This window comes from Panicum virgatum, chromosome 5K (genome assembly GCF_016808335.1).
Source record: "Panicum virgatum strain AP13 chromosome 5K, P.virgatum_v5, whole genome shotgun sequence".
In the NCBI taxonomy this organism is placed as follows: domain Eukaryota; kingdom Viridiplantae; phylum Streptophyta; class Magnoliopsida; order Poales; family Poaceae; genus Panicum; species Panicum virgatum.
In genome coordinates this window covers 59018221-59030370 of record NC_053140.1, presented here as the reverse complement: position 1 = coordinate 59030370, position 12150 = coordinate 59018221, and positions in this window count along the sequence as shown.

The window sequence follows — 12150 nt, the reverse complement described above, 5'->3', positions numbered from 1 at the left end:
CTTTGCGTGCTCCGCTCCGCCCCTCCCCCACGCAACGCCACCACGCACACGCAGCCGGCGGGCAGGGTGGCTGTGTCCCCCGGGAATGGTCAACCCCTTGGCCACTCCCCCGTGTTCGGGTGCAGAAGCAGTCGAGCACAATGAACGCATGCTCGACCAGATTTTCACGGGCGGACCAGATCAGACTATCCACGGCCACGGGAGGACGAACGCGAGCTCGACGTTGCGGACGCGGTCCGGAGTTACCCGATCCACGCGGCGCGCGGCGCTGCGCACGGGCAGGCCTCGTGTTTCCACCGGCGTGGGTGTGGTAGGCTCAGGCTGGTAGCGCTCTACATGTACGCGATGCGCCCCCGTCCATGGCCCGTGATAGGCCCCTGTACCGGGCGCCGGGGCCGGAGCGCGCGGAGACGATGACTTGCGGATGGGAGTGGATGGCGTGTACAACCACGAGCTCATGCATGGTCAGGGATCCTGGATGGGACGGCAGAGTCTTCTTTCTTTATGACGAAAAGCTGGTGCCCGGTGCCGGTGCCCCCACGGGGGTTCAGGCCTTCTGCGGGCAGTGATGCTGGCTGGGCAGGCTTGCAGAGACCTGCAGAGAGAGAGAGAGAGAGAGAGAGAGAGAGAGAAAGAGATTCTCCATTTCTCCACTCGCCTCTTGCAGCTGGCACGGCTTGTGGCATGTTGCATTGCGCGGACCGCGGAGAAGTCGCCGTGCACTGCGCAGTGGGGGCGTCTGCAACCGCGATCACGGGAAAGGGGCGCAGCGCGAGCGGCATGGCGGCCATGCCATCCAGCGCCATCTGGGCCGTGTGCCTTCTTCCTCCACGTCCGCTCCGTGTCTAGTAGTGCGGGCGTGCGGCGCGCAGAGCTGGGGCGCAGGGATAACCATGCGTCTCTACCAACGGCGAGTTCACCCGGGAATTAGATTCTTCATAGTCGAAGGGTCGGACAATAATAAACAATTTATGCGTTGTGATTAGCTAATGGTTACTCCAAAGTTTACACGCCACGTACCTGTGGCGGCCTTTTTCCCCACCTTAGAAAACACTGTAACGTGGCAAAAATATTATGCCTATGGCATTCAATGGCTGCCAACTAAACATCCTCTAACACCTCCACCACCGGATTGCCGCATCTATGGAAGTTCATTCGGGTTGGAACTGAACGCCCCCTCCCCTCCCCCCCCACCCCACACACACACTCCCCGTGTGTCCCTAAAAAAACAAAGTTTATGTAGTATATATCAGTTTCTTATATATCTCCCCCCGGTTTAAGATTGTTGTTTTAAAATCCACTAGACTGATCGAATCGAAGCGGCCTACCAGTCTCTCACCACACCGGGGACGTCTTTCAGCATTCCCAATAATTGATTCTAGGAGTGCTAATGAGTGATTCTTAGAGGCATCTCCAACCCTCTTTAGTTGATTATCCACTTGCACCCCTAATTGATTCAACAATCTACAACCACTTTTTCATCATTTTGAGTTAATTCAACATTTTTATTATAGTTGATCCAACAGTCAACAAATCTTTACTCAACATTTTGGATAAGCTGATGCAAAATCTCATTGGAGGTTAGTTGTGTTGCATGTTTCTCTCCTAACCCTTTAGTCCCCACCACTGCTTGGTACGGGGAAGACATCATGTATTGTCTTTGGGGTAAGGGAATGAGATGCGCCATGAAACTGGCAGACTATGTATGTAATCCATTTTCTTTGCAGCAGCACAAAAAGATTAACAATCCATTCACCATGGCATGAGAAATTTCAGAATTTGGGTTTCAAAATTTCTCCTATGGCACGGATCTCAAATACGGCAACGTAATAAGAAAATGACTCGTCCGAAATTATATAGCACCCTCAGTCCTTCACTCTCTTATGAAACTTTAGCGTTAAAGCCCAGGCGGGTTGAATATCGCCAGTTTCAGCCTTGTGATGGTTGTTGGGCTTTGCATGAGCCCACGTGTACCGAACAGGCCGAATGCACAGCTAGTTTGGTACTTTGGTTCCATGTTCGCCTTTGCGTGCCCACTTCTGTTGGCTTGTAGACTACAATAAATTATCGCAAACCTCTGCACAGAAAGAACTTGTACCCACCTAATTTTCGCCGATGATATATCCCAAAAGCACTCAGAAATGTCTCATATGAAGAACGTCCCCCCCCCCCCAACCCACCCACCCACCCACACACAAAAAAGAACCTTCTTTTTGTTTGTTCTGAATTCTGATCATGATTAGATGAGGCCATGAGGGAGAAAATTGAACGGGGCGCGAAAGGCACAGGTCCACATGAGGAAGAAAGAAAATCCACCCCCGCGAGATTCCGGGCCTACTGCCGCACGCTTTTTCCTTAGAAAGTGTGTGTGTGTGGGGGGGGGGGGGGGGGGCGCATCTGATTTGCGCACGCGTCACCCGTGATCCGGCACCATGGTCGGCTAGCGCATGCGTTGCGGCGTTGGTGTTCATTTTGTTGTGAGGGAGGTATCGGAGATTCTATATGTAGCCCGTTAAAAAAAATGTACGTCTTATTTTATAGAGTAATTAATTTATCTTAAACATCATGTGTTTTAATTATGGAATAGTGACTTTTGTCCCGATTAGGTGCTTTTTAGAGATATGAAGTTTATCTTAAAAAAATAAATGTCCCAATTTTTGTTGGAGGCCTATTTCATGGCCTTCAATCTCATTTATATTTCAAATACTAAACCATCATCTCCGGGCATTTTGATTTTTTTTGACAAAGTCGGGCATTTTGATTTGGATATGCTCATCAGAAATAAACACATATTCTTGTTTAAAACAAAAGACATGTGGCTAATGCTTGTATATCTTTGCTACGGATGTAAAATTCTTGTTAATTAGAATTTTATGACTAGGATTTCTATTTACTAGAGCTTTTAAGACATGTGCCTGGGTACGTGCATCCACACGTCTGTCCATTTGGCTATATTCTTGATAAAATTCTTATAACATGGACTACAATAGATTCTGTGTACACTGATATATATGACATTTGTTTGAAATCCTTTTAATTATTGATACAACTACTTTTAAACATGTGGGCACGTGCAACTCCACTAGTAGATCTATGAAGACCACTCTTGAAGCACATTGCAGCTGCCCTTACAACTTCTGCTGCCCATAGATGTTCGGGATTTGTCGTTCAGACTATCTTATTTTTTTTTTCACCGTGTCACTTCAAAATAAATTGTGCAGCTATGCACATTGCGGGAACTCCCTGCCCTCTTCGAAGAGGTTTCTTTTGGTGTGTGTGTGGGGGGGGGGGGTAACGCTACCCATAGTTACGAAGGTTATTCCCACGATCACCACCACAAACCACATGTAGGCTAGTGGCCGCCACATTTTCTTTTACCATTATGCCCTCACTCTCTGGCTTTGTGAGGGGTGGTAAAGGGCGTTTGAATTTGACCTAGATAATTCAAGGGCTAGACTCTATTTTTAAAAGGGTCGGACTCTAATTTTATATAATTTTGAGCTAAAAAATTTATATTATCTGGATGCCTAGTAGACTCGCTGGTGGGCTAGTTTGCTGGGTTGTTAGGTCCTGTTTGGATGCTGCTTGCCAGGCAGCTCCGACGCCAGGCGGCGTCTCCAGGCGTTCGATTTCGATCGCCAGGGGCGGCAATTGATTGCCTGGCAGGCAAGCCCAGGCCAGGGCGCCATCCAAACGAGCCCTTAAGGCCTGTGTTGTTCTTTTATCTTTTCGGGCTGCTGGGTCAGCCCGCGGGTCAAAATTTGAGCCTGATCCTGACTCAATTTTTGAACCAGTTTTAAAAAATAGGACCCGATCCAGCCCATTCATTTGTCGGGTCGGATCGGGTTAGGCTTTTTTTTTTGGGCGGGTCCGTTTAAGTTTGTCGGGGCTATCCGCATCTGAGCCTCTCTCTCTCTCTCTCTCTCTCTCTCTCTCTCTCTCTCTCTCGCGGCGTGTAGGGTCGAGGGGTGGCGTCGGAGATGAGGGTCGAGGTGCGGCACTGGGAGGCAAGGGAGGCAGCGTCGGGGTGGGGCTGTGGAGGGATTGGGTTACCCGAAGGATCCAGGTCTCTTGGCACCAATCAACACCAAATTTTCATGGGTCGGCCCAATAGCTTATTGCACCAAACTTTGAGTTTTGGGTATTGGGTTATTGGATTGACCCAGTAAAATCTGCATCTTGACTTGTCGCCATAGTCTCCAACATCGCCTGCATCACCTACACGTTTCGAGGGCTCTGGGTTGCCACCGAGATGAAGGTTGGCTACTTTACTTGACAGAAACCTCGGGATCTGGTCAGCATAGGCAGGGGCGGAGCCAACGTGGGGGCAGGGGGGCTCAAGCCCCCTACCCCTAGGAACTCCATTGGAGGCAAAGGGGAAGGAGGAGGAGAGAGGGGAAAGGAGGAAGAAGAGAGAGAGGAAGAGGAAGGAGCCACCTTAGTGCTGGGGCTGGCTCCGTCACTGAGCGTAGGGATCGGATTCTTCTGTTTCTTTATTGTCGTGGTCATCAACGCACTCAGAGGAATTGCGTGGCGGGTCCTAACACGCTCGTTTCAATTAGAGCTTTAAATCAAGATCCCGCACCACTATATTTCAATAATATTCTTTCCCATGTGAGAAAAATACTTTTTAGTATATTCTAATTTTCTTATGACTTTTTGCAAAAAAAAAAACAATTCCTATAGCTTTACAAAATGTTGCCTGACTCCCCTAAATTCAATTAAATGGGTAGATTGGATGGTGTGATTAGAGAATGATGGCCAACAATTATGTTGGGTAGATGGATGTTTATTGCATGATAAGTGATAGGAAATTTTAGCAAATAAATTGAACATTTTTACTAGTTTATGTTGCTATTTTTCTCTTCTACATAAGCAATTTTTATGTCTTTAAAACATATTGTCAAAACATATGTAAGTGACATCTTATTTTGAAGATCTTTTCAAAATAAATATAGTAGTGCGATTAAAATTAGATTTGATGACAGGATTAAGAACTACAACTGATGGAGGTAGGGACCCAGGATCCCCCAACAAAGCCATTCCTCCTCCTCTCTAAGGCCCAACAACCAGCCCACTAAGGCTCCGGGCAGGTTGCAGCGTCTACATTGGGAGGCTGGCGCCCGAGCGATCCAACCTGGGGACGGACACACGGCAGCCCGCCGACCACGGACGCTAACAGTAACCGACCGTACCCCGCAGCCCGGGTCTTGCTCACCAAGAAGACGACCCGGGGGGAGGGCGTGGCGACCACACCTACTCCCCATGCTGCCGTACGCACCGCCCACTCCCGCAAGGCAAGACCGTGCACTGGAACAGGGCCTCATGACAGGGCCACAATTTGGACTGTGCCACCTACCCGTACCCGAGACAGAGAACGGGAGAGAGGGCGTCAACTCTTCCACCAAGCACGCCGTCATCATGACTCCATGGCGCCACTCCGTCAGGGATAGGCGACTGCGACCGGGCGAGGCCGCCTGACAAGCTGAATCCGTCAGCAGGCGTGCCAACTCTCCGGTCAAAACCCGCTTAGGTAAGGACGCACGGAACACATACAGATGGACAAGCGATAAGACGACTGCCGGGCGTCCGACCGAAGCACGAAGCCCACCCCGACCGACCCAGGGTGAGACGGGAAGATGAAGACCTTTTGCCCAAGAAAACTGCCCAAGACAACTGCGTCCACTCCCGACCGACGGAGTGGGCCCCCCCGACTGACAAAGGTAAGGAAGTCAACCATGACAACCAAGCAACACACGCTAGCAATAGACCCGTGTAAATAGGGGGTCCCACCTTGAAGTATAAAAGAAGGGATCCAACGCACGTAGAGAAAGAGAGTTCAGTTCCATCTCTCACTACTCGCAAGCTTGTAAAGCTCTCCGGCAACTTTGAGCACCTGGGCTCGAGCAGTAGAGAGAGCACCACCCCCTAATACTGGACGTAGGGCATTTTCCGGCCCGAACCAGTCTAAAACTCTCGAGTCATTGTGTGCTAGACCATTCCGAACAGACGCGCGAGAACACAAGCAATCAAGTAGATTGGTAGTCGCCCAATTCCGACTGCGAAACAACTCTTCTAAATTTTAAAAATGCTTGCCCGTCCTGTCGTTGGAAATAAGAATCCCCGACTTCAGTGTGAGCCAATCGATATAAAGCGTGCATACCAACAAATAAAATTACGGCCAATTGTACTTAAGTCATTACCGAAAAGAACATTGAAATAAATGGTTGGATAAGTTTTGATCAAATTTATACAATAGATTGCGAAAATTTATATATTTAAACAAATTTATTATAGAAAAGATACATTCCACAGTTAATCTAATGATACTACTTATCTTGCACCATAAATATTAGTATTATTTAGTATAAACTGACATGTGCCTCCAGCAGGTGGCCGCCGGCCGGCGTCGTCATGGCGACGACCGTACGCATGCCGGCGCACTGCTGAGGCAAGGCACCACGACTGCACGAGCATGAGCAACACTGCATTCGGCTCTTTATTATTGTGTTTTTTTTCCTTTTTAGGAAATAGACGATAAATAGTTGTACATGCTATTGGGCTCCCTGCAGGTAATGTGCTGGTTGTTGTTGTCGATTTAGGGCCCGTTTGGTAGAGCTCCGGCTCCGGCTCCTCTAGTGGAGCGGCTTCTCGGGTGGAGCCGAAGTCGTTTTGAAAAACGTTTGGCAAAACAGCTCCACCAGTTGGATTGAAGTTGTGAAATGTCTAAACTGCCCTTTCTTTTTTTTCTTTTTGCTTTTTTCCGTTTGCTTTCTTTTCCTTTATTTCCCCTCCTTTTCTTTTCCTCTCCCTTTTCTTTTTTCCCCTCCTCATCCATTCGGCGCACCTCCCCGGCGCCCGCCTCGCTCTCGCCGCCGCCCAACCCCCAACCTCGCTCTCGCCGCCGCCGGCTCCCTCCCAAGCCTCATGATCCCGCCGCCGCTGGCTCCCTCCCCAGCCACATGGATCCCAAGCCGCCTCGACTCCGTCCGATGCCGCCGGTGCCTCGCGTCGGCCTGGGCGCCGCCGCGTCCTCCGCCTCCTCATCCTGCTCCGGCGGCGGCGAGGGATCCATTCGCTCGGTCGGCCCGTCCCCGTCTCCTACCTCACGACCCTCTGCTCCAGCCCCTTTCGCCCGCATCAAGCTCCGCCCGCCGCCGCCGCCGCCCGGCCACGGCGCGTCCATGCCCCTCCCCCTCGAAGCCGGCATCGCGTGCGCTGCCGCGCCTTGGCCACCCGCCGAATCTCCGCCTGGGCGCCCACTGAAAGGCCCTTGTTTGGTTTTGGTAATTGAGGGACAACTTAGGTGGACTAATAAGTGTTTATGTCAAGATACACAGGAGATTAGTCCACACAAAGACACTAGTATGAGCAATATGTGCCATGGAGGAGAAATGCTAAGGGTTGATGTTATGCTCATATAGTGTGATGGATGAACTCATTGCATATGAGACATGACATGGAGTTATGTGACCAAAGTGGAGAAAATCAAGACAAGGCTTGGCTTGATGGACCGGTTGCAATGGAGAAGGACAAGTCAAGGCTTTGAAGCGAGGGACCGCGAGGCGGTGAAGCTTGGGCAAGATTTGGCGCCGATGGACCAAGGCAACGGTGAAGAGCGAACAAGGTCAAGATCGATGAATCAAAGAGGTCATGTGATGATATGGAGTGGATCATATCATTCAAGGAAGATCAAGCCAAGTGTTGACTCATGATGATGATCAAAAGGCTTGATGGAGTTTGGTGCTTGTATGGCATCAACATTTGGGAAGATGAAATGGAATGCGCAAGGCAAAGGTATAACTTGTAGGGCATTTCATTTCACCGGTCAAAAGTTGTGTAGAGAAGTGCATGACCGGATTTAGGATAGATGGCCGTAATATCAAGAGGGGCAAACTTGTTTGCATATCGGTCATCTAGTGCCACTTGAGCGATCTAACATTGCGATGTTGCTAGGATCGAGTGGCGTGGTGAGATCAAGTGAAAGTTCTTTGAAAAATGATTGGGAAATGCTAACACACATGCATATGGTGTTGTTCACATGGTGGTGTTGACACATTTGCAAAAGAGAAAGAGTTGGAGTTGATGTTTATCAACTTGGGGAAGCAAGAAAGGCTTTTCGGTGTTCTTCGGAGATTAGGTTGGCTCTTGGAGTGAAATACTGCTTTGATCCATTGTGTATTGGATCAAATATTCAGTTGGGTTGTGTAGCCCTCTGAATAAGCTTTCCATAGAGTCTAAGCTCACCAAATTTGGACATTGTAGCTAAGAGTTAAGACCGTTTTACCGAGATACATTTCTGCTGGAAATAGACCTGCGGACGGTCCGCTCCTGGGGGGCGGACGGTCCGCCGTTATCTCGGATGTGCTCGAACAGAACCGTTTTTGGCTCTTTTGGTTTTCCAAAATGAACTGCGGACCGTCCGATCCATGGGGGCGGACGGTCCGCCTTTAAAAGCTGAAACGGGCGCAGAAACTTGATAGTTCTGTCTTGGGTGTCCAAATTTTACTGCGGACGGTCCGGCCCTTGGTGGCGAACGGTCCGCCTCCTACTGAAAATTCTAGGACAAACACTGCGATTTTTGTGCGTACTCACTTTTTGAACTGCGGACGGTCCGCCCCTGGGGAGCTGACAGTCCGCCGGTCACTTCCAGATTTAGTCAGAGACGTTTGCAAATCGGTTGGTTCGAAGTTTTGATTATGTGTCAAAACTCGCAGTTCAAAACTTCGAACCAACCGATTTGCAAACGTCTCTGACTAAATCTGGAAGTGACCGGCGGACTGTCCGCTCCCCAGGGGCGGACCGTCCGTAGTACAAAAAGTGAGCACACACAGAAACCGCAGTGTTTCTGTCCCAGAATTTTCAGTAGGAGGCGGACCGTCCGCCTCCAAGGATCGGACGGTCCGCAGTTCATTTTGGACACCCAAGACAGAACTACCAAGTTTCTGCGCCCGTTTCAGCTTTTAAAGGCGGACCGTCCGCCCCTATGGACCGGACGGTCCGCAGTTCATTTTGGACCACCAACAGAACAAAAAATGGTTCTGTTCGAGCTCATCCGAGATAACGGCGGACCGTCCGCCCCCCTTGAGCGGACCGTCCGCAGGTATATTTCCAGCAGAAATGTACCTCGGTAAAACGGTCATAACTTTTAGCTCCGATGTCCAAATTAGGTGATCTTGGACTCTATGGAAAGCTAATTCAGAGGGCTACACAACCCAACTGAATACATGATCCAAAACACAATGGATCAAAGCAGTATTCCACTCCAAGAGACCACCTAATTTCCGGAGAAAACCGAAAAACCTTTCTTGCTTCCCAAAGTTGATCAACATCAACTCCAACTCTTTCTCCTTTGCAAATGTGCCAACACAACCACGTGAACAACACCATGTGCATGTGTGTTAGCATTTCACAATTATTTTCAAAGGATTTTCACTTGATCTCACCACGCCACTCGATTCTAGCAACATCGCAATGTTAGATCGCTCAAGTGGCACTAGATGACCGATATGCAAACAAGTTTGCCCCTCTTGATAGTACGGCCATCTATCCTAAATCCGGTCATGCAATTCTCTACACAACATTTGACCGGTGAAATGAAATGCCCTACAAGTCATACTTTTGCCTTGCGCATTTCATTTCATCTTCCCAAATATTGATGCCACACAAGCACCAAACTCCATCAAGCCTTTTGATCATCTTCATGAGTCAACACTTGGCTTGATCTTCCTTAAATGATATGATCCACTCCATATCATCACATGACCTCTTTGGTCCATCAATTTTGACCTTGCTCGCTCTTCACCGTTGCCTCGGTCCATCGGCGCCAAATCTTGCCCAAGCTTCACCGCCTCGCGGTCCCTCGCTTCAAAGCCTTGACTTGCCCTTCTCCATTGCAACCGGTCCATCAAGCCAAGCCTTGTCTTGATCTTCTCCACTTTGGTCACATAACTCCATGTCATGTCTCATATGCAATAAGTTCCTCCATCACACTATATGAGCATAACATCAACCCTTAGTCATTTCTCCTCCATGGCACATGTTGCTCATACTAGTGTCTTTGTGTGGACTAATCTCCTGTGTATCTCAACATAAACACTTATTAGTCCACCTAAGTTGTCACTCAATTACCAAAACCAAACAAGGGCCTTTCAGTATTGTGCTCACCCCGCGGGAGCCGCGAAGAGCAACTCTAGTTGAGCGAGACGTGAAGACCAACAAGTGGTCCGGCCGGATCATGTGCTAGAGCTCGGTGTGAGCACTCCACGTGGGAGAGTGTGACTTGAGAGTCACCACTAGCAAGAGGATCGGCGGCAACCTTGGAGCTTGTCTCAACGGGGATTAGCTTGGTGGGAACCAAATGAACCTCGGGATAAAAATCACCGTGTCAATCTTGTCTACTCTTCTCGGTGGTTTACATTCTCCAAATCATAAGCCTTGTATTTACATTCATCTATATCTTGTGCTTGTGTAGTTGCTCTCTAGTGTAGTTAGCTTGTGTAGCTTGCTAATCATCTTCTTGCTTGTGTAGCTAGAAGTAGAGATCCTAGTGCAACTAGTTAGCTTGTGTAGCTTAATTAGTTGCTCGTGCTTAGATTGTGTAGATAAGCAAGTTGAGCTCTTGGATTTGGATTGTGTATCCTTATTCTTGAGCATCTAGTGAGATTAGATTTTGTTTTGTGCTTTTGCTCTTTAGAATTGTGTAGGAGCTCCCCCGGTTTGGGAAGTACTAGTGCTTAGGCTTGTATGACTTGGCATTAGAATTGTTAGGAGAGCTCTTACTAGCTTGGCACTCCATTTGCTTTGTGTAGGATCTTTTTGGAGGTGCCTTAGAGTCATAGTTAGAGGGGTGAAGTCTTGGCTAAGCGAATAGTTTCAATTCCGCATAAGTTTCGGTTAGCCGGCGCAATTAGTTTTAGAAAAGACTATTCACCTCCCTATAGTGCGCCATCTCAACCCTACACCCTCCTCCCGCTCCGCTCGGCCATGGCGGCACCGGCACCTCCGCCCCCTCCTCCCGCTCCTCGCGCTCTCGCTGTTCAGCCTCCCTATGCCGCGACGAGCTCCCACCGACCTCCTGGCCTCCGCCAACGCCGGTGCCTCCCGACGTCCGCTCGAGCCGCCGCCTCCCGGGATCCGCCAGCACCTCCTCCTCCTGTGCCGTTGCGAGGGCAAGGCGGTCCTAGGGACAGGTGGAGCTCCACGGAGCCGCGTGGAGCCACGATTTTGCTGCTCCATCTCTGTCGTTGCGCTCCAGAGAGCGGAAAATCCGGGGCTCCATCCCCGGAGCCGCGGTCCTCCACCCCGTTTGGCAGGGCTCCGTGTGGAGCCGGAGCTCCTTTTGGAGCCCTGCCAAAGGGCCTTAATATTGCGACTATTTTTCCTTTCCTTGCCGGCTGGATCATGCAAATAGCCTTTTTCAGGTCAATTGGACACATGTATATCTATATTATCACAGTGTAGTTACAGCAACAAAAGCAGGCCGCTTCTTTTCTGTAGCTTAGGGAACCCGCAACAGTGTTAAATGAAAATCAGGTCCCCCCTCTCACACACACCGCGTAAAAAAAACAGTGTTGATAAAGCTCTCTATAAACCTCCCAATAAGTAGGAAAGAGAAACAAGGAGAGCGAATAAGGCCTGGTTTAGATGTAAAATTCAAAATTTCAAAACTATCTTGCGACACATGTATGAAGTATTAAATCTAAAAAAAATAAAAAAAAAATAATTGCATAGTTTACTTGTAAATTACGAGACGAATCTAATGAGTCTAATTAGACCATGATTAGACAATAAATTACTACAGTAAAGTTACAGTAAATATGTACTAATGATGGATTAGTTAATTTTAATAAATTCGTCTCGTAGTTTATATATGAATTTTGTAATTAGTTTTTTGATTAATCTATATTTAATAATTTAAATGTGTAAAGATTTTATTTTCAAAAATTTACACCGTGCATGTAAAGAAGGCTTAAGATGCCGCTAGCTAGTAGCACGCGTCCCCCGGGCCGAGCGTGACAACAGGGCAGAGAGAGGATAAGCTCGCGCGGGTTCACCCTGGAGTGAGGCTCCGCTGCGGCCGCAGCGAAGATCCGGCGAGGCAGATCGCCGGCGCGGATGAGCGTGGAGGTGGAACAGGCTGTTATATTG